General features: G+C 37.3%; 2 non-coding genes across 2 annotated transcripts; both read right to left on the minus strand.

Moving 5' to 3' along the window:
* Positions 1 to 11,989: 11,989 nt before the first annotated feature.
* Positions 11,990 to 12,095, minus strand: LOC128281234 (small nucleolar RNA R71). The gene has a single exon (XR_008271447.1). It is a non-coding gene; the product is annotated as a small nucleolar RNA R71 (small nucleolar RNA).
* A 12,794-nt stretch (positions 12,096 to 24,889) lies between these two features.
* On the minus strand, positions 24,890 to 24,996 carry LOC128280977 (small nucleolar RNA R71). The gene has a single exon (XR_008271194.1). It is a non-coding gene; the product is annotated as a small nucleolar RNA R71 (small nucleolar RNA).
* Positions 24,997 to 25,577: the final 581 nt, after the last annotated feature.

Consider the following 25,577-nt stretch of genomic DNA (forward strand, 5'->3'; position numbering starts at 1 on the left):
GTGTGTGTCACACGGGCCATCAGCATGGCCGTGTTATAATGAACATATGGGCGCGTTACCCTTCCACAGGGGAGTGTGTGCCCTATTTTAAGTGTCACTTTTATTAAGTCGGTCTAATGACCCGAGTTGGTTCCAAATGGTTTCCAATGAGAGTTTGAGGCCTTGTAGGCCCACATCAAGGAGTTTTAAACAAGGTTAGAAGAAATTTTAAATTTGACCAAGTCTTGGTAACTCAGAAATGATTGTATGCATGTGATTAAGTAAGGTAATGCCTCGTGCCCAATCTCGGCCTCGAACTCGGGTAAGTGGTGTTATAAATATTTTCTATATACTTGTAGTTTTTTTATTAAATTGGTTTAATAAAATTTCATCTTATCATTAATATCTTTTATGTAATGTTGTGAAACAATTTTAGGAAGAAAAGCAAACAAAAAAAAAATATTTTCTCATTGATTATCTAATGATTAACTAATACTAATTTGCATTATGTGATTAGATTACAATATGAGAACACAACTTGTATTAGGAGATAATCTAAATGTTCTATGGTCTAACCAAAATTGAGCAAGTCAATTAAATGACTATTATGCCACCTAACAACTTCGAATATGGAGATACTTTGTCTTGGATGTCGAAGTGGATGATTCCCAAAGGATAGAGACATGGGTGCGACTGTTTGGATTGACAATACATCAGATAGACCTAAAAAGAATAAATCCTAGAACTATTTATGGATTTATTCACTTGCGATGTTCTTCATGTGACTTACCTCAATTTTGAGTAAGTGATGGGCTATGTGTGCATGACTTGTATAATTTGATGTGTTAAAAGTCTAAGTTCAATTGGTAATAGAGTCAAAAGCAGGTGCATTGGGTGTACAACTTCAACATGACATAGTCTCACTTACAATAATGGAAATCATAACCTATAAAAGGTAAATGATATCCTCTCATCGGTATTGCATGATAGATGAAAACGTAACATGGTCACAAGTCATTTATTTCAAGACAAATAATTTAAAAACTATGTGTTAGTAATGGACTTTTTCATGAAGAAAGATGTAATGGTTATCATGAGATAAAGTAGGATCATATTGGGAGAGTGAATTTTATCCAAAAGAGATTAAGGATACCTTATGAGAATAATACACTAATGATAAGGTCATTGGATGAATGATTGATAAGTAGCTTTCGTAACGATCTATAATGAGGAGAGCTTATCACCTCTAAAAAATAGGGTTAGAAGAAACTGGGTTAGTGGACCAAGAGTGTAACATGTAACACTCCTTATTCGTATTCGACGCCAGAACAGTGTACGAGGCATTACTGGACTTAAACTCAAACAAATATTCAAAACTGGAACATGGATTTCCACTCAAGTCTAAAACTTTTCATAAACATTCATATAGTCCCTAAAACGAGCCTATGAGTCCCAAAACATAATTTGGAAGCAGTTTAGGACTAAACTGAGAACTTTGGAAAATTTCACAACACTTAGAAAATTTTTCATCAAAACAGGGTCACATGCCCATGTGGGTAGGCCACGTGATCACACACGTCTGTGTCCCTAACCCTGTGTAACTCTCTGTTTATGATGTCATCAACAAATTGAAGTCACATGGCCAAGTCACACGCTTGTGTGCTTAGGCCATGTGGGCGATTTAATTTTCATAATTTTCATAAAATAGGTGCAGACTTCACACGCCTTGGGCACATGCCCATGTCCCTAGGCCGTGTCCTTTACACAACTGAGACAGAAGGCCGTGTCTCTGCCTGTGTGGCCAATTCGAAGCTAAAATTCGAGATATAGGGAACACACGGCCAGATCACACCCCCATAGGGCAAGCCGTGTGTCACACAAGGCCTAGACACACGCCCGTTGTCTATCCGTGTGGACAAAACAAAGGCTATTTACCAAGCCATTTTGCCACCCTCACTTGTACCAACCTACACAACAACAAGCAACACAAATCCAAGTATATACACACAACCAATTTAGCCACAACCAAGTCATTCACACATCAATTACATGTTATTTCCTATCACATACAACATATCATACTTATCGTCTCAAACCATGCAAAATCCACATTCATGGAAACATCATCATATGATTATATATTTAGCCAATATTAGCCAAATTCAATGGCCATTTACATAATGAATTATCGACCATTACAATGCCAACACATTTGGCTAAACCAATATGACACATAAAAAAATAACCAAGTCCCTATACATGCCATGCACAAATTATTGAAACCAAGTATACCCAAAACAATCGTTTGATAGTGTGAATCGAGCTTCGACGTTCCTCAATCCCCGAGCTAGCTTGACGATAGTATAAGGAATGGAAAGAAAAGGGGAGTAAGCTATAAAGCTTAGTAAGTTTACATGAAAATAATAAGCAACATAAATCATTTATTAATCATATAACTACTCCACGTAAGTTAACATAAATATCATCATGTATCTAAGACATAACTTACTCATTAGCATTCTTACCAAAAATTCATCTCATACCAAAGTTCATACTCATGGGTTTTACATACATACCTGTACCAACTCATAACAGAGTTACATACTTTGTCATCTTTGGCATACTCTTCAGTTTACCCCTTGAACACTTGGAATACTATCGGATACACAGAAGGTCTTGCACATAAGTGCCACATATGTAGCCAATGCTACATCATATCTCATAACACATGGGCTCACACACGAGCTAATCATGGGCCTGCTCACACAAGTTGCCAGTCAAGACGTAACTACACGGGCTGCTAACACAAGTTGTCAGGTATTCACAACATATGCCAGACTACCCAGCCACCAGTAGGACGTACGTGACCAGCTTCCGGATTCACATAGATCACATAACACATGGTATCCTATTAACATGTCACTTGTATCCTAAACTATTCTTAAGGTTCAACCGGGATTTTCTCATCATCAAAACTTCATTGAATATTTCCATAGAAAAAATTGTACAATTTATGCAATATTAAGCATTAAATACATATTATAACATTGCATTATTTACACACAAACTTACCTCGGTACAAAATGGTAGAAAATGGACCTAATCGTCAATAACCTTGTTCTTCCCCCGGTCAAGGTCCGAACTTTCTTTTTCTTGATCTATAATAGAAAATTTAACTTATTTAATTATCACATTACTCAATGCTTTCCAAAAATAAACTTATGAAAAAAATTACATTTTTGCCCCTAAACTTTGACATACTTACATTTTAGTCCTTAGGCTCATAAAATGAAATGTATCCATTTTATTTGTTATCCAAGTCTAGTCAAACCTAAATCATGCTCATACCAGCCCACTTTTTTCATCAAATCACATTTCTACTACTCATTTTTACAACTTTTACAAATAAGTCCTTTTTATGCATTTTCACTAAAAATCACTTAGTAAAAGTTGTTTATCACACCTTAAACATACAATATCTTCCATCAAATATCAAAATACATGCATATAACACATGGGTAAATTTTTAAACATGAACCTTACTTCAAAATAATGGTAGAAATAGGTAAATCGAGTTACGAGGACTTCAAAAATGTAAAGAGCATTTACAACGGGGCTAGAATGTACTTACAATCAAGATTGAAAGTTGAAGAAATCTTAGCTATGGTCTCCTTGTAAAATTCGGCCAAGGTGAAGAAGATGGACACAAATTTTGACTTGATTTTCCCTTTTTATTCTTTTATTTACCAAATGACCAAAATGCCTTTAATGCATAACTTTGAAATTTTACCTATTCATGTTTATTTTTGTCCACTAACTTATCCAATGGTCTAATTACCAACTAAGGATATCTAATTTAAAATATCATAGCAATTGGACACCTTAAACAAGTATAACTCAACTTTTGCACTTTTTACAATTTAGTCCTTTTGACTAAATTGAGTGACCAAACATTAAAATTTTCGAACGAGATTTTCATAGAATAGTTTCATCAAACTGTAGACCATAAAAATATAATAAAAATTGATTTTTATATGTCAGATTCGTGGTCCCAAAACCACTATTCTGATTGGCCCCAAAATGGGGCTGTTACATAGCACCCAAAACCCGGCCTAGAAGTCTCGACCCGAATTTGGTGAGCTACATTAGCCACCAAAGTGACTCTCCATTGACTTCCAACCTAACTTCCAACACACCACTTAAGTCTTTAACATTAGTTGTGCTAACTCAAAACACAACAGCGGAAACAAAATGTAATCATGTAAGCTTCACAACCAAACATAAGAAGGTTTGCAAGCTTAAAGACATACTTAAGTTCGCAGCACAAAGAGTTATATTCAGCAACACAGTTTGCAAATCAAGAAAAACACATGTAATGCGATGTAGAACATAGGCTCGCATATTTAAGACGCTTCTCAAGAAAACACATAGCCTAAGTGTTTGCATAATATCATCAGTTCGTAGAAAAAACATGCATTTACAAATAAGCAATCTTCACAAACAAAAGAGCACGAATCAGAGGATATAATACTTTAGTAGGATTTACGTAAAAACATGTGTTCGAAAGCATACACGGGTTAGCATATTTTCCAGGTGGTTCACATGTAATAAAACAACCACTATAGGGGTACGCATGTAAATATGGCACGCAAAATAAATCACAATATATTTGTGCCTAGATAACATTAATTTTTATTCATGAAATGATTAGATAATTTAAAACATGGTTCACAAATCAATATACTAGAATTTAAACATAACAAAACATCTTAATTATCATTGTCATAATCATAGAATCAAAAATATTGTAATAATTCCTAGAACCTATTGTAACACCCTAAATTTTAGGGTTAGAAGTTTTTGGGTTTTGTGGTTAGGGTCAGAGAGAAGGGTGTGCTATTGTGTTTAGTCACACGTTTAAGTTTCAGAATGGGCCTGCTGGTCTGGTGGTTGAGTGATTGTTAGTAAATCTCAAGGTTCTGGGTTCGAGTCTTTGTGTGCGTATTTCGGAGAAGCATTCTATTTTCACTTATTTAATGGTAATATTTATAACTATTTATTTTTATTTTTATTTTTCCTTTAATTCCCTATTTGGTTTCTGGATGTTTTTATTCCTTTCTTCCTCTATTGGTCTTCTTTTTTCTTTCTTTTTCGAAGTTCTTCTTTATTTTCTTCTTTTTTTTTTCAAAACGGTTTACTTGTGGATTTTGGAGAGTCGCTTCCTCGTCGTCAAGTCGGTGTCTGAACGTCTTAGATCGAAAAACAGGTGTCGGATCCAAACCTCGTTCAATATACTTGCGCTTTGTTGTTTTACTATGGTATTCGACAATCTTTTCGTGTGTTTCGATAAATGGGAAATTGAGGTTCGTTTTGTCTGCAATCTCTAGAAATTTAGTGTGTTATGTTTGAAGGTCAATTTATTGACCGAAAAAGCTCGATTTTTAGGCTGGTTACAGGTGTTTTCGTGGTTACACGGGCATGTTCCAGTTCACACGGTTGTGTATAATTAGGAATTAGGGTTTTTGGGTAAAATTTGGTGCCACATGGCCTAGCCATGAGGCCGTATTGTCGATTTGGGGATTTTTGTCAATCTTTACACAGCCGTGTCCCCTAGGCACACGGGCGTGTGTGTTTTGGGATGTGACAGCCCAAAATAGACCCTAGCTGGAATGTGGTTTCGGGACCACTAAACCGAGTCATAAAAATAATTAATTGTTATATTCTATGCATACTATGTGTGTGCATGCATATGTGGAAATTTCATTCTCTAATTTTACCCATTTGTATGAGAAAGTATTAAATAGGGATCAAAGTGAAACATGGTGAAATATGATAGGCTAATTTTAAATGGCTTGTTAGTACATGTTAACAAAAAGGTGGAGTTGCATGTCAAATAATCCCTTTCCTAAGGAGGAGTGGCCGGCCATGACAAGGTTATGGGCAAGGGAACATGTTTCCAACATGTTTTGCTAGTGGTGTATGTAGGAAGTCATAAAATAAAGACTAGCATTAAAGAAAAAAAAATGATGAGCATGGATGCCCCCCCTTGTTGCCGTGAGTAAAGGAAAAAGAAAGGAAAAAAAAATTGTTCATCCATTCTAAACACTTTGGCCGAATGTCCTAAAGAAAGAAAAGAAAAATTTGTTCATCCTTTCTCATCTTCTTGGCGAAAATACTAAGGGAAAAGGGGAGGATTTTTGCTTCATGCTTGGGTTGGAAGAGACCTAGAAGGAGATTTGGCTAAGTTTGCATCAAGATTAAGGTATGTATGAGGTTGTGTTGGGAGTTTCATGCATGGTTTGGTTGCTAACTTGATGTGCATGTTAGCCATGGCTCAAATCTTGGTTATGCCATGGAAATGGTATTTGGCCAAAGTTGTTATGGTGATAAAGCCATTGCATGCTAAGTGTGAAGCTTGATGATGATGCATGCAATGATGGATTGTCTACTCTTGAGTAAGATTTTGAGTTTCTTTTTGTTTTATCATGATTGAAGTTGAAAAGGAGCAAGATTGTCATATTCGGCCATGAGGCATTCATGAGCATGGTTCATGCTTTTTGCATGTTAGTTAAAATTTGTATTTTTGGATGGCTATGGACACCTTGAAATTCGGCCATGCTCATATTGTATATATATGTTTGCACATGATGTTTTGGCTATGAAGTAAGTGATGAATATATTGGTTTAAAGAAGAAGATGTTGAAGAATGCTTGTGAAATTGCAAGCACGATTCGGCCTAGCACACATATAAGTGCTTGATGCTATATTATAAGTTTTGAGCCACAATGTGCAAAGCATTAACTAGTAAAATGCATGCTGTTTTTGTGAGGTATTAAGTGCATAATTGGCCTCAACATGTACATGAATATTCGGCCTTGGGTAGCCTATTGAAGGCCTTAGCTTTTCCTTGATGCTCAAATAAATTGTATTGAATTGCTTGATGTAGTATAAAATGTGCATGACCATTGTGTATTCAAGCTAAAGAGTGGCCATATGACCATTTAAACTCCTTGTCATATTTACCGTAAGCAAGCACAATGAGGTTTTAATAAATTGAATTTGTTTGAATTTAGCTCAAGAGCTAAGAGGGCCACAATTGGACAAGGGGAAGGAAAAAGTGATCGAATAGCCGAAAAAGCCGTTCGACAACATCCGAGGTAAGTTCTCAAGAAGTGACCTTACTTGAATTATGTGAGATGAAGTATGGATGTGTATGATTATTGATGTATGTGTACATGAGAAATTGAATGATATCCGGGCTAAGCCCCGAAGACAATTATGCTGGAAATTATATCCGGGTTAAGACCGAAGGCAATTGTGCTAGTGGCTATATCAGGGCTAAGACCAAGGCATTCGTATGAGTTATTCTATCCGGGCTAAGACCGAAGGCATTTGTGCGTGATTATATCCGGTTATATTCGAAGAATCTTGGGCTGGAGGTGAGTGTTGGTTGCTGTAATGAATTCAATTAGTGCACTCGAAAAGCCCAAAGGATAAGGTACGTTATATGTGCATTGGAAAGTCGACATGTTTGAGCAACATTCGCTCAATCGACTAATGAATTTCAGTTATTGAATTGATTGATACTTTGTGAAAGTATATAATGATGAAGTGTGAAGTAAGAATGTGTATTAATGAAATGATGCATTTGGCTATGTGAATGTATTGCTGTAATTAGAGTTGATTATATTCCTTGAGACTTACTAAGCATAAAAATGCTTACTCCGTTGCTTTGGCTCTCAGTTTTCTAGATTTCGCTCGATAGCAATCGGATTCGGGATCGTTGAAGTCGAAGTCATCCACACTATCCACGCCTCTATTTTGGTATAAATTTTGGTTGAACTTTGAAATGGCATGTATAGGACTACCCCTTGTTGGTTGAAGATGTTGTGATGTATATATGTACGGCCATGCGAAAATGGCTCGTAAAAGTGAAGTATCGACTTAGACTAATTGTGGTTTGTATGTATATATTTGGTGTCATGATGTGGCTATGGCTTGGAAATGGGAATGTTGGTCATATGATCAGCTATTGGCATGGTTAAAATGATCATATATGAACCTATGTATGGCAAGACTAGTTGGTTCATGGAGACTACCAAATAGGTAAGACCTACCTTAAAAGCAGATCTTTGCCAATTGCAGTGGCGTGAATGTGAAAAATCACCAAAATTCGTAGGAATGGAATTAAATAGTGAATAAGCTATGTAAATGAACCTTGATGAGTCCATTTTCATATGGAAGAAACGAAATGGTCATAGGAGTTACATGTTAAGATTAAAGCTATTGTGAGACAGGACCAGAACGGTTTCTGGGTTCCCTGTCGCAACTTTAAAAATTTACTATAAATTATCAAAAAAGAATTAGGAGACATACCTTATATGTACAGATTCCATTTTGAGTCTAGTTTCATTAGAAACAAACGGAACCAGCATTAAAGCCCTGTACAGAGAGATATTCAAGTTATACCGCGCGAAGATCGAGCAGATCGATCCTGTAAAATGGGTGACTTTAACTAATAAACTGTACCAATTGGCCCGACCAAAATTCTAGAAATAAATCCATGGATGGATATATGAGTCTAAATTCAGGAAAATTTACGAAACCAGTTTCGAGTTTTGAAACTCGAGATATGATTTTAAGACGACAGTGACGCAGTTTTCCAGCTGATTGGAAATGTCAAATGGATGGGCAAAACAAGTGAACTTGGCTTGTTAACCCCTCGTGTCCGACACCGGCGATGGTCTCGGGTTCGGGGTGTTACATGGGATTAGGGTTTGAGTGATTTGGTGCCACACGATCGTGTGGGTAATTTTATAATTTAGGGATTCCACACGGGTGTGTGTCTTGGACACACGGTTGTGTCTGGTAGGCACACAGGTGTGTGAATATAACATCCCAATTTTGGGCTTAGTCGGAACAGTGGTTTCGGGACCACAATTTCGATGAGGAAATTTTATTTATATTATATTTTTATGGTCCACAATTTCACGGAATGATTTCGTGAAAATTTCGCTAAAAAATTTTGATGTTTGGGCACTCAATTTAGTAAAAAAGACTAAATTGTAAAAAGTGCAAAAGTTGAGTTTTACATGTTAGAGGTGTCTAATTGTCATGAAATTTTAAATGGGAGTTCCTTAAATGATAATTAAACCATTGTATAACTTGTTGGACAAAAATGGCCTTGGTTGGGTAAAATTTGAAAGAATAGTAAAAAGGGCATTTTGGTCATTTAGGGGTAAAATGAATTAAAAGACAAATTTTGAACCCCAAATGTGTCCCTTTCTTCTTGCTACAGAAGAATGTGCCAAGAGCAGCCATGGTTAGGGTTTGGACATGCTTCCAAGCTTAATAGTAAGTGATTCCGAGCTCCGTTTTTAATGTTCTATGTATTTTTGAAATCCCGGTAACATGATCTGCTTATTTCTACCATTATTTTGAGCTAGGATTTATGTTTAAAAATTTACCCATGAATGATATGCATGTATTTCGATGTTCAATGGTAGAATATGAAGCTTGAAATTGTGTTAAACAACTTTTGCTAAGCAGTTTTACGTGAAAACGAGTAAAACGACATAATCGGTAAAACCACCTAATTTTCATAAGTACATGTTAGGGTGAGAATTTAATGTTGCTATAGAAGGGAAAAATGATCAACATGTCATAAAACATAGGAAAATAGGAAAAATTTTAATTTCTGAACCTTGGGGAAAAAGTGCAAATAAGCAAAAGTTTAAGGGTCAAAATGCAAATTTGTAAAAATGTGATTTTTAGACCCATATGAATAGTGTGACTCTCCGAAGCAAGAAAATTAGTTAAGTTGCCCAAAGATTTTCAAAGTTCTTGGTTTAGTCCCGAACCACCCCAAAGTATGTTATAGATTTCGAAGACTAATAAACCGTAATTTATACATATTCTTATCCCATGCTTAGCCCATTTATGAATGGTTTCTCCTTAGATTTGGTGAATTCAATGCTTCTAATCCTTTAATTTCATGTTTTATACTTAGGTGAGCATAGGAGAGTAAAAAGAGCAAGAAAAGGGCTGGAAACAGAGAAAATGGACGCATGTGGGAAATCAACACGACTTGGACTTTCTCACACGGGCGTGTCACACGACCGTGTCCCTTTGGCAGGATTGAAGCATGACTTACACGGGTATACTACACACCCATGCCTATTCAACAGCCTTGACCACGGGCTAGAGTAATAGCACACAGGCGTGTCACACAGGTGTGTCACACGGGCGTGTCCCTTCCGAGCCCAAGTTTAGTCCAATTTGGAAAAGGCCAATTTTGAGGGCTCTTAGGCATTCCAAAGCCTATTTAAACACCTGAAGAAGGCACTTAGAAGAGGGACGCAGAGTAGGAAGCAAGGAATTACACAAGGAAAGCCGATTGATCCATCTCAGAAGCCGAATTCATCATTAAGACTGAAGATCTCCCTTCAAGTTCCTTCAGGAGTTTTGGGTTTTCTTATGTTTTGTTATCTTTATGCTTTTGAGATATTTTCTTTCATAAATATGAACTGAACCCCTAAATACCTAAGGGGAATGAAACCTAAGATAGATCTTGTTATTATTATCTGAATTGTACGATAAATATTTTACTTGTTCTTAATTATGTGTTCTTAATTCTTGTTTTAATATTCCAGGATATTGATTCAAGTTAACGCTCTTATTCAGAGGAGGAATAGACCCTGCCTAAGAGTAAAATTGTCATAATTAAGAAGAGTTGATTGCACGCCTAGAGATAGGGTGACAGGATTTTTTCGAATTAGGGTGAAACCTAATAAGGGAATCCATAGATCGAGTTAATGCAATCCTAGGGTGTTAATTACAAAGAGATTTCAATTATTCAACCTAGGGTTAGACGTTATTAGTCTCGAGAGAGATAATAATATAACTTAGGGATTTTTACGGATCAAGTCAAATGAATAAATCGTCTGATTCAGAGTCAAATAACAAGTGAAGTCTAGGTGGATTTTTCCTTAGGTATTGTCTCAATCAATCGAATTTTTCCCAAAAGTATTTTCCCAAGTTTTCTTTCTGTGCCTTCTTTGTTAGTAATTAGTTTATATAACCAAACCTCTTAATTTTTAGGCTAGATAATAAAAAGGAAGTAAATACTAGTGCTCGTATTTCCTTTGGGTTTGACAATTCGGTCTTGCTGAACTATACTACTCTTCGATAGGTACAGTTGCCTTAATCGTGATAATAAGTTAGTCTCAAGAACGATTCATTTATAAATCTTTAAAACCTGTTACGAATATCACGCATCAAGTTTTTGGCGCCATTGTCGAGGAACTAGGATATTAGGAAAACTTGATTTTTATTACTTTAGCCATTTACTTTTTTTGTAATTTAAGTTTTTCTTTTCTTTTCTAATTCTTCATTTATTTTTTTTTCTTCTGACAGGTTTTTCTAGTTTATGACCAGAAGAAACCCGTCAGGACCAGTACTTTTTGACAGTGAGATCGACCGCACAGTTTGCAGGAACAGACGAGAAATAAGCCGAAGCCTAAGATACACAGAGGATGAGCAAGAGGACGATACTTCAACCACAACCGAGGAGATGGTTGAAAACCAAGAAAATCTGCTACTCCTACGATTGTCGCTGATCTAGTAAATTAGAAACCTGCTCCACGTACTATGTATGATTATGCTAAACCTAATTTAATAGAAACTGAGTCAAGTATAGTTAGACCTACTATTGCTGCAAATATTTTTGAACTGAAACCTAACACAATTCAAATGATACAACAGTTTGTTCAGTTTGATGGTTTGCAGGACGAGGATCCCAACGCTCACCTGGAAAATTTCCTAGAATTTTGCGATACATTTAAAATTAATGGCGTTTCTAATGACGCCATTTGCCTTCGGTTGTTTCCCTTTTTGTTAAGGAATAAGGCTAAACAATATTTGAACTCGTTACCACAAGGGTCAATCACTACTTGGAAAAAAATGACCGAAAAGTTTTTATTAAAATATTTTTCGCCGGGTAAAACAGCCAAATTACATAATGATATCTCTTCTTTTGTGCAGATGGATTTAAAAACACTCTACGATGCATGGGAGAGATACAAGGACCTTTTGCGAATATGCTCTCACCATGGGTTACCACTCTGGCTACAGGTTCAAACGTTTCATAACGGCTGAATCCTTCGACTGGCAGATGATTGACGCAGTCACTGGTGGAACTATCAATAATAAGACACCTGAGGCGGCTTACAAATTTATTGAGGAGATCTTACTGAATAACTATCAGTGGCAAGTTATGAGGACAAAGCCAACGAAGGCAGTCGGTGTTTTCAACTCGATGTAGTTACTATGCTATCTAACCAAATAGAACTCTTAAATAAAAAGATTGACTGTTTATGTGGTTCTATTCAGGTCCATCCAGTCATGAGGTGCGATTCGAATAGAAGAGGAGCATGCACAGAATATCAAACCTTCAACCTGAGTATCGAGGAGGAACAAGTCCAATATATGGGTAACAATAACTCTAGACCCCAAAATAACCCATATAGCAACACTTATAACTCAGGTTAGAGGAACCATCCCAATTTCTCGTGGGGCGCTCAAGGAAATCAAAGGCCACAACATCCTTCGGGTTTTCAACAACAACATTACCAGCAAGAAAAGAAGATAAACCTTGAGGAGATGTTAACAAAATTCACCTCTATGTCAGAAACTCGTTTCCAAAATACAGCCCTTAAGAATCAACAAGTGTCAATCCAAGGGTCGGAAACTCAGATAGGCCAACTCGCCAAACTAATTTCTGAACGACCACAAGGTAGTTTGCCGAGTAACACTGAATCTAACCTAAGGGAGCAAATCAATGCAATTACCATTCAAGGTTCGGAAGGGTTAGTTACACCTGAACCAGAACCGAAGCAAGAAATTGTGGTAAGTAAAGGTAAGGGTGAGGTGGACCACAATGACCAGAAACCAGTAAGTAAAGAATACAAACCTCGTGTTCCATACCCAAACATGAAAAGGAAAGACTACACAGAAGAACAATTTGGTAAATTTTTTAAATATTAAAAAGTTACATTTTAATTTACCATTTATTGAAGCTCTTTCGCAGATGCCAAACGCAGTCAAATTCGTAAAGGAGTTTTTAACAAATAAACGAAAGTTGGATAAGGTGTCGCATGTGGAATTGAATGCAGTTTGCTCAGCCATATTACAGAATAAACTACCCAACAAATTGAAAGATCCAGGGAGTTATACTATTCCTTGTTTAATTGGTAGTTTAGATGTTCATAATGCATTGGTTGACTTAGGGGCAAGCATTAATGTTATGCCTTATAAAATGTTTAAATAGCTAGGTCTTGGGAAACCCAAAAAAACTAGGATGAGCATTCAATTGGCTTATAAAACCATTAGATTTCCTAGGGGTGTCATTAAAGATGTTCTTGTTAAGATCGATAAATTTATATACCCAGTAGACTTTGTTGTTCTAGACATGGAAGAGGATAGTAACACACCTTTAATTTTAGGACGACCCTTTTTAGCGACTGCTAGAACCATTATTGATGTTGGCACAGGTGAACTCACACTTCGTGTGGAAGACGAAACAATCACCCTTCAAGCTCGTAATTCGAGTAACACATCGAAAATTGAAGGTGGTCGTATAAATCATTCTATTAGTATTGATCATGTGGTGAAACCTTCTGTGTAGGAAACAGTTACGAAGAACAAATATAAGCTGTGTTCAAACAACAACAAAAGACCTATCTATGAACAACGAAGGCTACAAATCGAGGAGCTAGATGAATGGTAGACACAGAAATTGAGATCACCTGATAAACTGAAACCGAGCCAGGACGAGCTTAATACCTCACCAAATCAACTTAAGGTTGGAGACAAAGTACTACTAGATGCAGCAGATCCTCGAATTACCACTTCTGAACCTAATGAAGAAATTCCTCTTACGGTACTCAGAATTTTCCCATATGGTACAGTCAAGGTAAATCATCCCAAATTTGGCACATTTAAGGTAAACGATACTTGTCTTAAACCTTATGTTGATAAAGTTTATAGCAGGGTTAAGGAGTGTAAACTCCTAGTACCACCTTGACCATATAGAAGAGAGGTAAGTCGAGCTTAGACTTTAAATAACTGCTTCTCGGGAGGCAACTCGAGCACTAATAGTGCTAATTTCTTTAAATCTTAGTTTTTAACATCTAACATACTGACCGAATCATGGAACGCAGGCTTTCTAAAGACCACACGGCCAAGAACACGGGCGTGCATTAGGCCGTGTGAAAACAAGGCAAGATTTTTCCCCAACACCACGGTCGTGCGATATGGCCGTGGGCGAAACTGCCAGAACAACACGGGCGTGAGACACGCTCGTGTCTTGAAACCGTGGTTGAAAATGAGAATGTAGCACGGTCGTGCGACACGTCCGTGCCATCAGCCCTTGGTCGACACTGTCAAAACGAACACGGGCTTAAAGTTATGTCCACGTACATGGGAGAAGCGAACAAAGTAAGACATGGTCGTGCAACACGGCCGTGTGCATCCACATGCCCAAAAAACACGGGCGTGGGCCGAATGTCAGACGCGCCCAAATTTAAAATTCATGATACACACAAGTAAACATTAGGCCACACGGGCGTGCCCCATGGCTGTGTGCCCCAAAATCTATATAAACCCCTCACTATTCATCATCTCCCTCCCCAAAAAACCCTAACCCTAGCCGCTGCAACTTCACACGCCCTACTCTCCACGCCCGTGCGCCACCTACAACACTGATTCTGACACCTTAAGTTCCTTCTTTTTGCATACAATGTTGTCCTCACGTGGTAAGCAGACCGCTGTTCCTGCGTCAAAGAAGAGGAAAGGAGCAGCGTCATCCCCGGGTCCTACCACAGAGATTAAGCACCCGTTCCTCTAGGTTCCCTTAGGACCCTAGGAGGAATTATATCAGATATTATGGGCCTGACCCCTAGGTGTGGCCGCTGCATTGACTGGGCTGTACTCGAACAGATTCAATTGGCTAACGTGGTCTGAGCCCTCCTAACGACTGACTCCTGGGGGCTCTTCTTTGAGATCGTCGAGCCGATGTATCTAGAATTTACATTGGAACTCTGCTCGATATTCCATCTTTAGACCGTCATGACAAACTTCGACAATCCTAGAACGGTCCAGTTCTACCTCGGTGGTCTAGTACGCCAGTTGAGCATACCCAAGTTTGGGATTTCACTAGGGATATACACGGAGGGGTTCATGGATGACAATGAATTCGACACCCTCCACAGCCATATCCACTACTCCCCCTCGAAATGCTGGAGGGACCTTGTCCCTGCCTCAGCCACCTACAATCCTGGCCGCTCCAAGGCATCGGCTCTCCCTCCATCCTTGAGGTATCTAAACGCCATCTTGGCTCACACTCTGATAGGGAGACGAGAGAGCACAGGCATCGTCACCACCCACGACGCCTATTTCTTATGGAGTATAGCGAATGGGCATGTCATCGACCTTGCCTACTTTATTGCCTTCACCATTCACCACCAGACGGAGTTGCACAGGAGAGGGGTCATCTCTATCGGGCCCTATGTGACTCGATTGGCTCGGCACTTTGGGCTCCTCAACACAGCAGCACAATCATCCTCCCTCACTCTCATCAGCCAAATGTCCCCACAGGGCATCTCGAGCATGCTAAGTATGAGGATGATCGAGAAACGACGTGGCACATACCCTCCTCAGTATCGCCTTGCCTAGTCCACTGAGGAGGAGGACCCAGAGGACACTACTAATGATGTCCCTCCATGTCATGAGGACCCACCGCCTCAGCCACCACCCCCCTCTCGTCCAGTTCATGCGGCGGCTTCATACGTTGACATCTCTGAATGCCTTACTCGATTCGAGAAACAGTGTTTTCAGTGCTTCGATAACATTGATGCTACTCTACAGTAGATTTGTCAGCACTTCCACATCTCATCGCCACCCCCACCTCGCGAACCATCTAGCAATGAAGATGTTGAAAAACTTTTATTTATTATTTTATGTTTTTACTTTTATTCTATTTTAAGACTACTTTTTATTTTTCTTTAAGCTTATTTTTATTAGGTTTTATTATTCTTATTTTACAATTTTTAATTTCGGCTATTTCATTACGAGTAATTATTCTTCTTTATAACCCCTAAAAAGTTCCTGATTCTATCACAGTTATAAAGAGCTCCAAAGCTCATCATCGCATAGGAACTACAAACTCCACCGGGAAAGGTTTTCCACGACTGCCATGTCCTACTCGACCACGACCATAGCTACCACCAGATATAATATTCTTTTAACGCAGGATTTATAGATTAATGAACCTCGACCACCACTGGAGTATCCTCCTCCACTCTCATCTTTGCTTTGGCCAATTACTCTCCATAACTCTAATTCAAGGAGTTCATTCATTATTCAGGAAGTTTCACTTCTCTCCCTATCCTATGATTATATATCTATCTTTTTCAATATATATATCTTTGTACATTAAGGCAATGTGCATCTTAAGTGTGGGGGGCCTTTTATATCATCATTAGAAATCCCTCAATTTTGTCTTTTTCTCACTTAAATCACTCATATCACTATTAGAATGAATTTTAATTAACTTATAATTTTTATTGATATGTCTTGAAATAAAACATAGGCAATTACGCATTGATTATTTAAACTTTAAGACATTAGGGAATCAAGCATGATAAGTTGGTTTTTGAATTAAAAAATTTTAGGTTGTTTCCCTAAGTTTAAGTATTATCTTGAGTTGAAATTCAAAAATTTGAACATCAAAAAGCCATAATTTTTGTGAGATCTTGAGCCTTTAGAGCATTTATTATTTCTTTCATGCTCACTTTTATTGTTGCTTTGAGTGTGTCAGTATTGAATTGTTATTCTAAAACTTGCTTGATTATGCATGTCAAGACCACACCATTTGATTTGATATTTCAAGATGATAAAGACACTTAGGTTTAACCCACTCACTCCACAAAAGCCTACCTTTAATAATTAACCCTTAGTGAACCCCTTTAAGCCTAACAAGCCATTAATTAATTCACCCTCAATATTAACCCATAACCCATTATTGTTGAAATCCCCTAATTTGATCCCTATTTTTGTCGAGATCTAATTTGAACTAATTGCTTAGCTATGTTTTGCTCTTCTAAATATTTGACTTGTTCGTAAAAAAAAAACAAATGTACTTCAATACATATTAGTTGTAATTTGTCATTTTTGAGCTTGAATGTTAATTCCATATTCTGAGAAGAAGATTACTTGTGTTCAATTGATGACTAGTTATTTTTCTAGCTAAGTGATTTTTCAATTCAATCTCGATTCTAACCTTTTCTTTCAGCTTGTGACCACACCCCCTAACCAAAGCCACATTACAACCCTCTAAAAGACCTTTTTGATTGATGTATCAACTCAATTTATAGTGGTGGAGATTTGATTTTCAAGCAAGCCTATGGTAATAACTTTTCATATTGACTAAATGAGTTCTTTTATTGATATCCTTAAACACCTTGAGTGATTTGAGTGAATCTTTAGTGAGAATTGATAAACCGTAAATTATACATATTTTTACCCCATGTTAATGCATTTTCTGGATGATTTTCCATTAGAATCGATGAATTCGATGCTCCTAATGCTTTAATTTCATGTTTTACACTTAGGAGAGCATAGGAGAGCGAAAGGAACGAGAAACGGGCCAAAAATAGAGAAAGTGGGCCAAAGTACAAAATCAACATGGCCTAAACCTCCTCACACGAGCAGACCACACGGCTGTGTCCATTTGGCAGACTTGAACACGGCCTGAAGTAATCGAACACGGGCGTGTCCCTGCCAAGCCCAAGTTGAGTCCAAATGGGAAAAGACTAATTTTGAGGGCTTCTAGGAATTCCAAAGCCTATAAATACACCCTAGAGAAGGAAGAAAGGAGGAGGCAGAGAAGGGGGAGTAAGAAATTACTCCAAAGAAGCCGATTGATCCATCTCAGAAGCCAGATTCATCATTAAGACTAAAGATCTCTCCTCAATTTCCCTTCAAGAGTTTTGGGTTTTCTTTATGTTTTGTGTTCTTTATTCTTCTGAGATGTTTTCTTATTTAGTTATGAAATAAAACCCCTAATTACCTAAGAGGAATGAAACCTAAGACGAATCTTGTTATTATTTTCTGAATCGTATGATAAATATTTAACTTGTTCTTAATTATGTGTTCTTAATTCTTGTTTTGATATCCCAGGATACTGATTCAAGACATGCTCTTATTCAGAGGAGGACTAGACCCTGTCTAAGAGTACATTTATCATAATTAAGCGGAGTTGATTGCGCGCCTAGAAATAGGGTGACTAGATTTTGCCGGATTAGGGTGAAACCTAATAAGGGGATCCATAGATTGAGTTAATGCAACCCCAGAGTGTTAATTAGAGAAAAGTCTCGGTTATTCAATCTAGGGATTAGACATTATTAGTCTTGAATAGGGATAATAACATAACTTAGGGATCTCTACGGAATAAGTTGAATGAATAAATCGTCCGATTCGGAGCCAGAATAACAAGTAAAGTCTAGGTGGATTTTTCCTTAGGTATTGTCTTAAGTCAATCGATTTTTCCCAAAAGCAATTCCCCAATTCTTTTCTCTGGGCGTTCTTAGTTTAGATAATAAGTTAGTTAAAACCAAAAACCTCTTTATTCCTAGGCTAGATAATAAAAAGACAGTCAGTACTAGTGCTTTTAGTTCCTTGGGGTTCGACAATCCGGTCTTGCTAAAACTATACTACTGTTCGATAGGTACACTTGCCTACATCGCGATAATAGTTAGTTCAAGAACAATTAATTATAAATATTTAAAACCTATCACGAAACCACGCAATCAAGGATGTTAAACTCTGCGATATTTTGATCAAAGGTAATCACTTAGATAAGGGGAGACACTTATGTTTTTGTGATAAAATGCTCAACTTGGACTGTTTGAAACTCTGATGTGCTTTTAGTTGAATTCTCAATGTACGAATACTTATGGATTATTTTGATATATTATTGATAGGGATTATAAATTAAGATGAATTTATTTTGATTGTGAACTGAGGATTTTGCTTGAGGACAAGCAAATGCTTAAGTGTAGGGGTATTTGATAAACTGTAATTTATACATATTTTTATCCCATGCTTAGCCGATTTATGAATGGTTTCTCCTTAGATTTGGTGAATTCGATACTCCTAATCCTTTAATTTCATTTTTTATACTTAGGTGAGCATAGAAGAGTAAAAAGAGCGAGAAACGGGCTAGAAACGGAGAAAATGGACCCACGTAGGAAATCAACATGGCCTGGACTTTCTCACATGGGCGTGTCACAAGGCCGTATCCTTTGGCAAGATTGAAGCAGGACTTACACGGTTATACTACACGCCCGTGCCTTTTCAACAGCCTTGACCACGGGCTAGAGTAATCGCACACGGGCGTGTCATACGAGCGTGTCCCTGCCGAGCTCAAGTTTAGTCCAATTTGGAAAAGGCCAATTTTGAGGGCTCTTAGGCATTCCAAAGCCTATTTAAACACCTGAGGAGGCACTTAGATAAGGGACGCAGAGTAGAAAGTAAAGAATTACTCAAGGAAAGCCGATTGATCCATCTTAGAAGTCAGATTCATCATCAAGATTGAAGATCTCCCTTCAAGTTCCTTCAGGAATTTTGGGCTTTCTTATGTTTTGTTATTTTTATGCTTTTGAGATGTTTTATTTCATAAATATGAGCTAAACCCCCTAAATACCTAAGGGGAATGAATCCTAAGACTGATCTTGTTATTATTATCTGAATTATACGATAAATATTTGACTTGTTCTTAATTATGTGTTCTTAATTCTTGTTTTAATATTCCAGGATATTGATTCAAGTTAATGCTCTTATTTAGAGGAGGAATAAACCCTGTCTAAAGTAAAATTTTCACAATTAAGCGGAGTTGATTGCGCGCCTAGAGATAGGGTGACAAGATTTTACCAGATTAGGGTGAAACCTAATAAGGGAATCCATAGATCGAGTTAATGCAATACTAGGGTGTTAATTAGAAAGAGATATCAATTATTCAATCTAGGGTTAGACGTTATTAGTCTCGAGAGAGATAGTAATATAACTTAGGGATTTCTATGGATCAAGTCAAATGAATAAATCGTCTGATTCAGAGTCAAATAATAAGTGAAGTCTAGGTGGATTTTTCCTTAGGTATTGTCTCAATCAATCGAAGTTTTCCCAAAAGTATTTTCTGAAGTTTTCTTTCTGTGCATTCTTAGTTAGTAATTAGTTTAGATAACCAAACCTCTTAATTTTTAGTCTGGATAATAGAAAGGAAGTAAATACTAGTACTCGTAGTTCCTTTGGGTTCGACAATCCGGTCTTGCTGAACTATACTGCTGTTCAATAGGTACACTTGCCTTAATCGTGATAATAAGTTAGTCTCAAGAATGATTCATTTATAAATCTTTAAAACCTATTATGAATATCACGCATCAAAGACCTATATAAAGGACAATATGCATGTGTTCGAGATGTTTTAATTTTTGGTGAAATTTTATGGCTTGATTTTGCATGTTGTGAATTTTTAAGTCCGGTAACGCCTCGAATCCTGTCCCGACGTTGGATACAGGTGAGGGGTGTTACAGTGGGATCGTCACACAGTCGTGTCTACCCTGTACTTTATTTTAGTAGAAATGGACAGTGAGTTACATGGCCTACTCCCATGGCCATGTCCCTGGTCCACACGAGTTTGTGCCTTAGTCACATGGCCATATGCCTCCCTTTACATGGGAGTGTGCCTTAGTCACACAACCGTGTGCCCCTCTTCACATGGGTGTTTGACCCTCCACATAGCCTGGGCATTTTCACACGGCCGTGTGGTCCTAAGGCACTTTGTAACATCTCGATTTAGGGTCTAGTCAGAATAATGGTTTCGAGACCACAAATCTAAAATAGAAATAATTATTTTATGATTATTTGATGGTCCATGATATGATTGCATGTTTGTGTGAAATTTTCATGAAGAATTTTATGCCTAAAGTGTCCAATTTAAAGTTAAGGACTAAATTGAATAAGTTGCAAAATACATGTTCTAGAAGCTTTGAGCATGAAATTGCCATGGATTTTTAATTAAAGGGTCTTAAATAGAAATTTGGCCAAATTCTAAAATTTTGGACAAAAATGGACATGAATAGTAAAAATTTGAAAGAAAATCCTTGAAGGCATTTTGGTCATTTGGTTAATAAAAGAATAAAAAGGGAAAAATAAGTCAAAAATTGCTTATCTTCTCCAAGTGCTAGCCAAAAATCTCTAAGGAGACATAGCTAGGGTTTTTCAACTTTTCAAGCTCAAAAGTAAGTTCATCCTAGTCCTGTTTTTAATGTTCTTTGTATTTTTAAAGTTGTTATCAACCAATCTAGCCATTTCTACCATTTATTTGAGCTAGGGTTCATGTTTGGAATTTGAACCATGTGTGCCATGCTTGTATTTTGATGTTTAATGAAAGAATATGCAAGTTTGATGTGTGTGTAACATCTTTTACAAAGTGATTTTTTTCATGAAAACACCTAAAAAGGGCTTATTTGTAAAAGATGAAAAGTGGATAGGAGAAATATGATTTAATGAGAAATGTGGGCTAATATGAGTAAGAATATGTATCAGCGAGGCTTGGGTAACAAAGAAAATGCATGCATTTCATTTTACGAGCTTAGGGACCAATTTGTAAATAAGTGAAAAGTTAAGGGTAAAAAGGTAATTTTACCAAAATATGTGTTATGGGTCGATTCAAACAATGTATTAAATAAGTTAAATTTGGCCTTATAGATCAAGAAAAATGTGATTCGAGTCTTGATCGGTGGAAAAATAAGGTTTACGAAGAATAGGCTCGTTTTCATCCTTTTGGTACCGAGGTAAGTTCATATGTGAATAATGCAATATGTATTGTGTTCAATGCTTTGATATTATGTGAATTTAAATGCTTTATTATTATTATGATTTATGCCTCGATTATTCCATGAGTAAATGATGGGTACTATGGACATTAAGATCGACATTACGAGCAAGTCTAATAGCGATATGATAACTAAGGAAATCCCGTTTGAACCTTAGGAATAGTTTAGGATACAAGTGACATGTCACTAGGAATCTTATAATTTGAGCTCATGATATATGTGATATAAGTTTATATGATTCCGGGTGCTGGTCTTGTACGTCCTATCAGTGGCTGGGTAGTCTGGCATGTGTTGCGGATACTTGACAACTTGTGTGAGTAGCCCGTGTAGTTACAACCTGACTGATAGTTTGTGTGAGCAGCCCGTGTAGTTACAACCTGACTGATAGTTTGTGTGAGCAGACCCGTGAGTAGCTTGAGAATGAGCTTTTATATTTTATGTGATATGAGGTCACTTTAGCTACGTATGTGGAACTTATGTGCGAGCTTTCCGTGTATCCAATAGTATTCCAAGTGTTCAACAGGTAAATTATCGAGTAGCTTGACAGAGACCCAATGGTTAAGTCAATGAGAAGAATGAGTAGGAGTTGTGTTACGAGTTACTACAGGCATGTTTACCGAACTCATGAGTAATGCCTTCATATATGGTGAACTTATGATATGGTTGTTTATGTGATGAGTAAGTTTAAATAATTTGATGAAATACAAATTTATGTTCATTATGTTAAATGTATGTTAAATACTTGTTTAGATTGCATATGGACTTACTAAGCTTTAAAGCTTACCCCCTTTTCTTTCCTTTTTCGTATAGTATCACCAAGCTAGCTCGAGGATCAGAGGACGTCAGATTTTTTGATCACACTATCAATTGGACATTTGGGTATAGTTAGTCTCAACATTTTGAGTATGGTATGTATAGGAAACTTGGTCATTTTGTTATGTGTCATATTGAATAGCCAAATGTGTTGGCTCATGATGGTATTATGATTATTTTGTATATGACCATGAGAGATGGCTCATATTGATTATTGGATTGTAACCCTAATTAATTATGCATGCATACAATCTGTTTATGCTTTGATGTGGTTGTGGTTGCTTGTGGATGATGAGTGTGATGAACGGTATATATGCTTGATGGATAGTTTATGACCAATAGGGTGACCATATCCATAGTATAAATGGATAATTTGAAAGCATGTCAAGTTGAGTATGTGTTATGTGACATTATAGACATAATTCAACCATGAATGTGAATGCTTGAGTAACCAAATGTGCCATGTTGCATGCCATGAAGTGGGTTTAAGTATGTAAGTGTTTAAGGGTGACAAATGACTTGGAAAATAGCCTAGAATTTGTCGACATAGTTAGGCACATGGGCATGTGCCTAGGCCGTGTGTGACACACGGTCTACCCCATGGGCGTGCGACCCAGCTGTGTGTCCCCTGCACCCTAATTCGGTAAAACAGAATGCCTAGTAGTAAAAACAAGGGCAGAGACATGGCCATGTGAAGGACATAGCCTTAGGACATGGGCGTTGATAAACCATAATTTATACATATTTTTACCTCATGCTTAGCATATTTTTGGATGAATTCTCCTTAGATTTGGTGAATTCGATGCTCCTAATCCTTTAATTTCATGTTTTATACTTACGTGAGCATAGGAGAGTAAAAAGAACGAGAAACGGGCCAAAAACGGAGAAAATGTACCAACATGGGAAATCAACATGGCCTGGACTTCCTCACAAGGGTAAGCCACACGGCCGTGTCCATTTGGAAAAATCGAAGCACGACTTACACGGGTAGACCACACGCCCGTGCCTATGTAACAGTCTTGAACACAGATTGAAGAAATCAAACACGGGCGTGTCCCTGTTGAGCCCTAGTTTAGTTCTATTCAGAAAAGGCCACTTTTGAGGGTTCTTAGCATTCTAAAGCCTATATAAACACCCCAGAGGAGGATTAGAGGAGACACATAGGGTAGGAGGCAAGGAATTACTCAAAGGAAGCCAATTGATCTATCTCAGAAGCCGGATTCATCGTTAAGACTTAAGATCTCCTTTCAATTTCCTTCAGGAGTTTTGGATTTTCTTTATATTTTGTTATCTTTATTCTTTTGAGATGTTTTCTTTCATAATTATGAATACCTAAAGGGAATGAAACCTAAGACGGATCTTGTTATTATTATCTAAATTGTATGATAAATATTTGACTTGTTCTTAATTATGTGTTCTTAATTCTTGTTTTAATATTCCAGGATATTAGGAACACTTGATTTTTATTACTTTAGCCATTTTTACTTTATTTGCAATTTAAATTTTTATTTTCTTTTCTAATTTTCTCTTTTATTCGCTTCTGGCAGTTTTTTTTTTTAGTGTATGGCTAGAAGAAACCTGTCGGGACCATTACTTTTTGATAGTGAAATCGATCGCACAGCTCGTAGAAACCGAAGAGAAATAAGGTGGAGCTTAAGATACAAAGAGGAAGAGCAAGAGGACGATATCCAAACCACAACCGAGGAGATGGTTGAAAAGTAGGAAAATTCGCTATCTTCTGTGACTGCTGCTAATCCAATAAATCAGAATCCTGCTTCGCGCACTATGTATGATTATGCTAAACCAAATTTAACTGGAACTGAGCCAAGTATAGTTAGGTCTGCTATTGCTGCAAATAATTTTGAACTGAAACCTAACACGATTCAAATGATACAGCAATTTGCTCAGTTTGATGGTTTGCAGGATGAGGATCCGAACAATCACTTGGCAAATTTTCTGGAGTTTTGTGAAACATTTAAAATCAATGGCGTTTCTGGTGACCCCATACACCTTCTGTTGTTTCCCTTTTCACTGAGGAACAAAGCTAAAAAGTGGTTGAAATTGTTACCACGAGGTCAATCACTACTTGGGAACAAATGACCGAAAAGTTTTTACTTAAATATTTTCTACCGGCTAAAATGGCTAAGTTGAGGAATGACATCTCTTCTTTTGTGCATATGGATCTAGAAACGCTCTATGATGCATGAGAGAGATACAAGGATCTTTTGAGAAGGTGCCCTCACCATGAGTTACCACTTTGGCTATAGGTTCAGACGTTCTACAACGGTGTGATCCCCTCAATGAGGTAACTCATCATCGCAGCTGCAGGTGAAAATTTGAACAACAAAACACCTGAAGCGGCTTACGAATTTATTGAAGAAATGTCACTGAATAACTATCAGTGGCAAGTTATGACGACAAAACCGATGAAAGTGGCCAGTGTTTTCAACCTCGATGCGGTCACTATGATATTTAACCAGGTAGAACTCTTAAATAAAAAAGATTAACGGTTTGTGTGGTTCTACTCAGGTACATCCAGTTATGAGGTGTGATTCAAATGGAGGAGGAACACACACAGAATATCAATCCTTCAACCCCAACACCGAGGAGGAACAAGTCCAATACATGGGTAACAATAATTCTAGATCTCAAAATAACCCATACAGTAACACCTCTAATGTAGGTTGGAGGAACCATCCCAATTTCTCGTGGGGTGGTCAAGGAAATCAAGGGCCACAACATCCTCCAGCTTTTCAACAACCACCTTACCAACAAGAAAAGAAGCCAAACCTTGAGGAGATGCTAACAAATTTCATCTCGGTGTCAGAAACT

This window comes from Gossypium arboreum, chromosome 9 (assembly GCF_025698485.1).
Source record: "Gossypium arboreum isolate Shixiya-1 chromosome 9, ASM2569848v2, whole genome shotgun sequence".
Taxonomy (NCBI): domain Eukaryota; kingdom Viridiplantae; phylum Streptophyta; class Magnoliopsida; order Malvales; family Malvaceae; genus Gossypium; species Gossypium arboreum.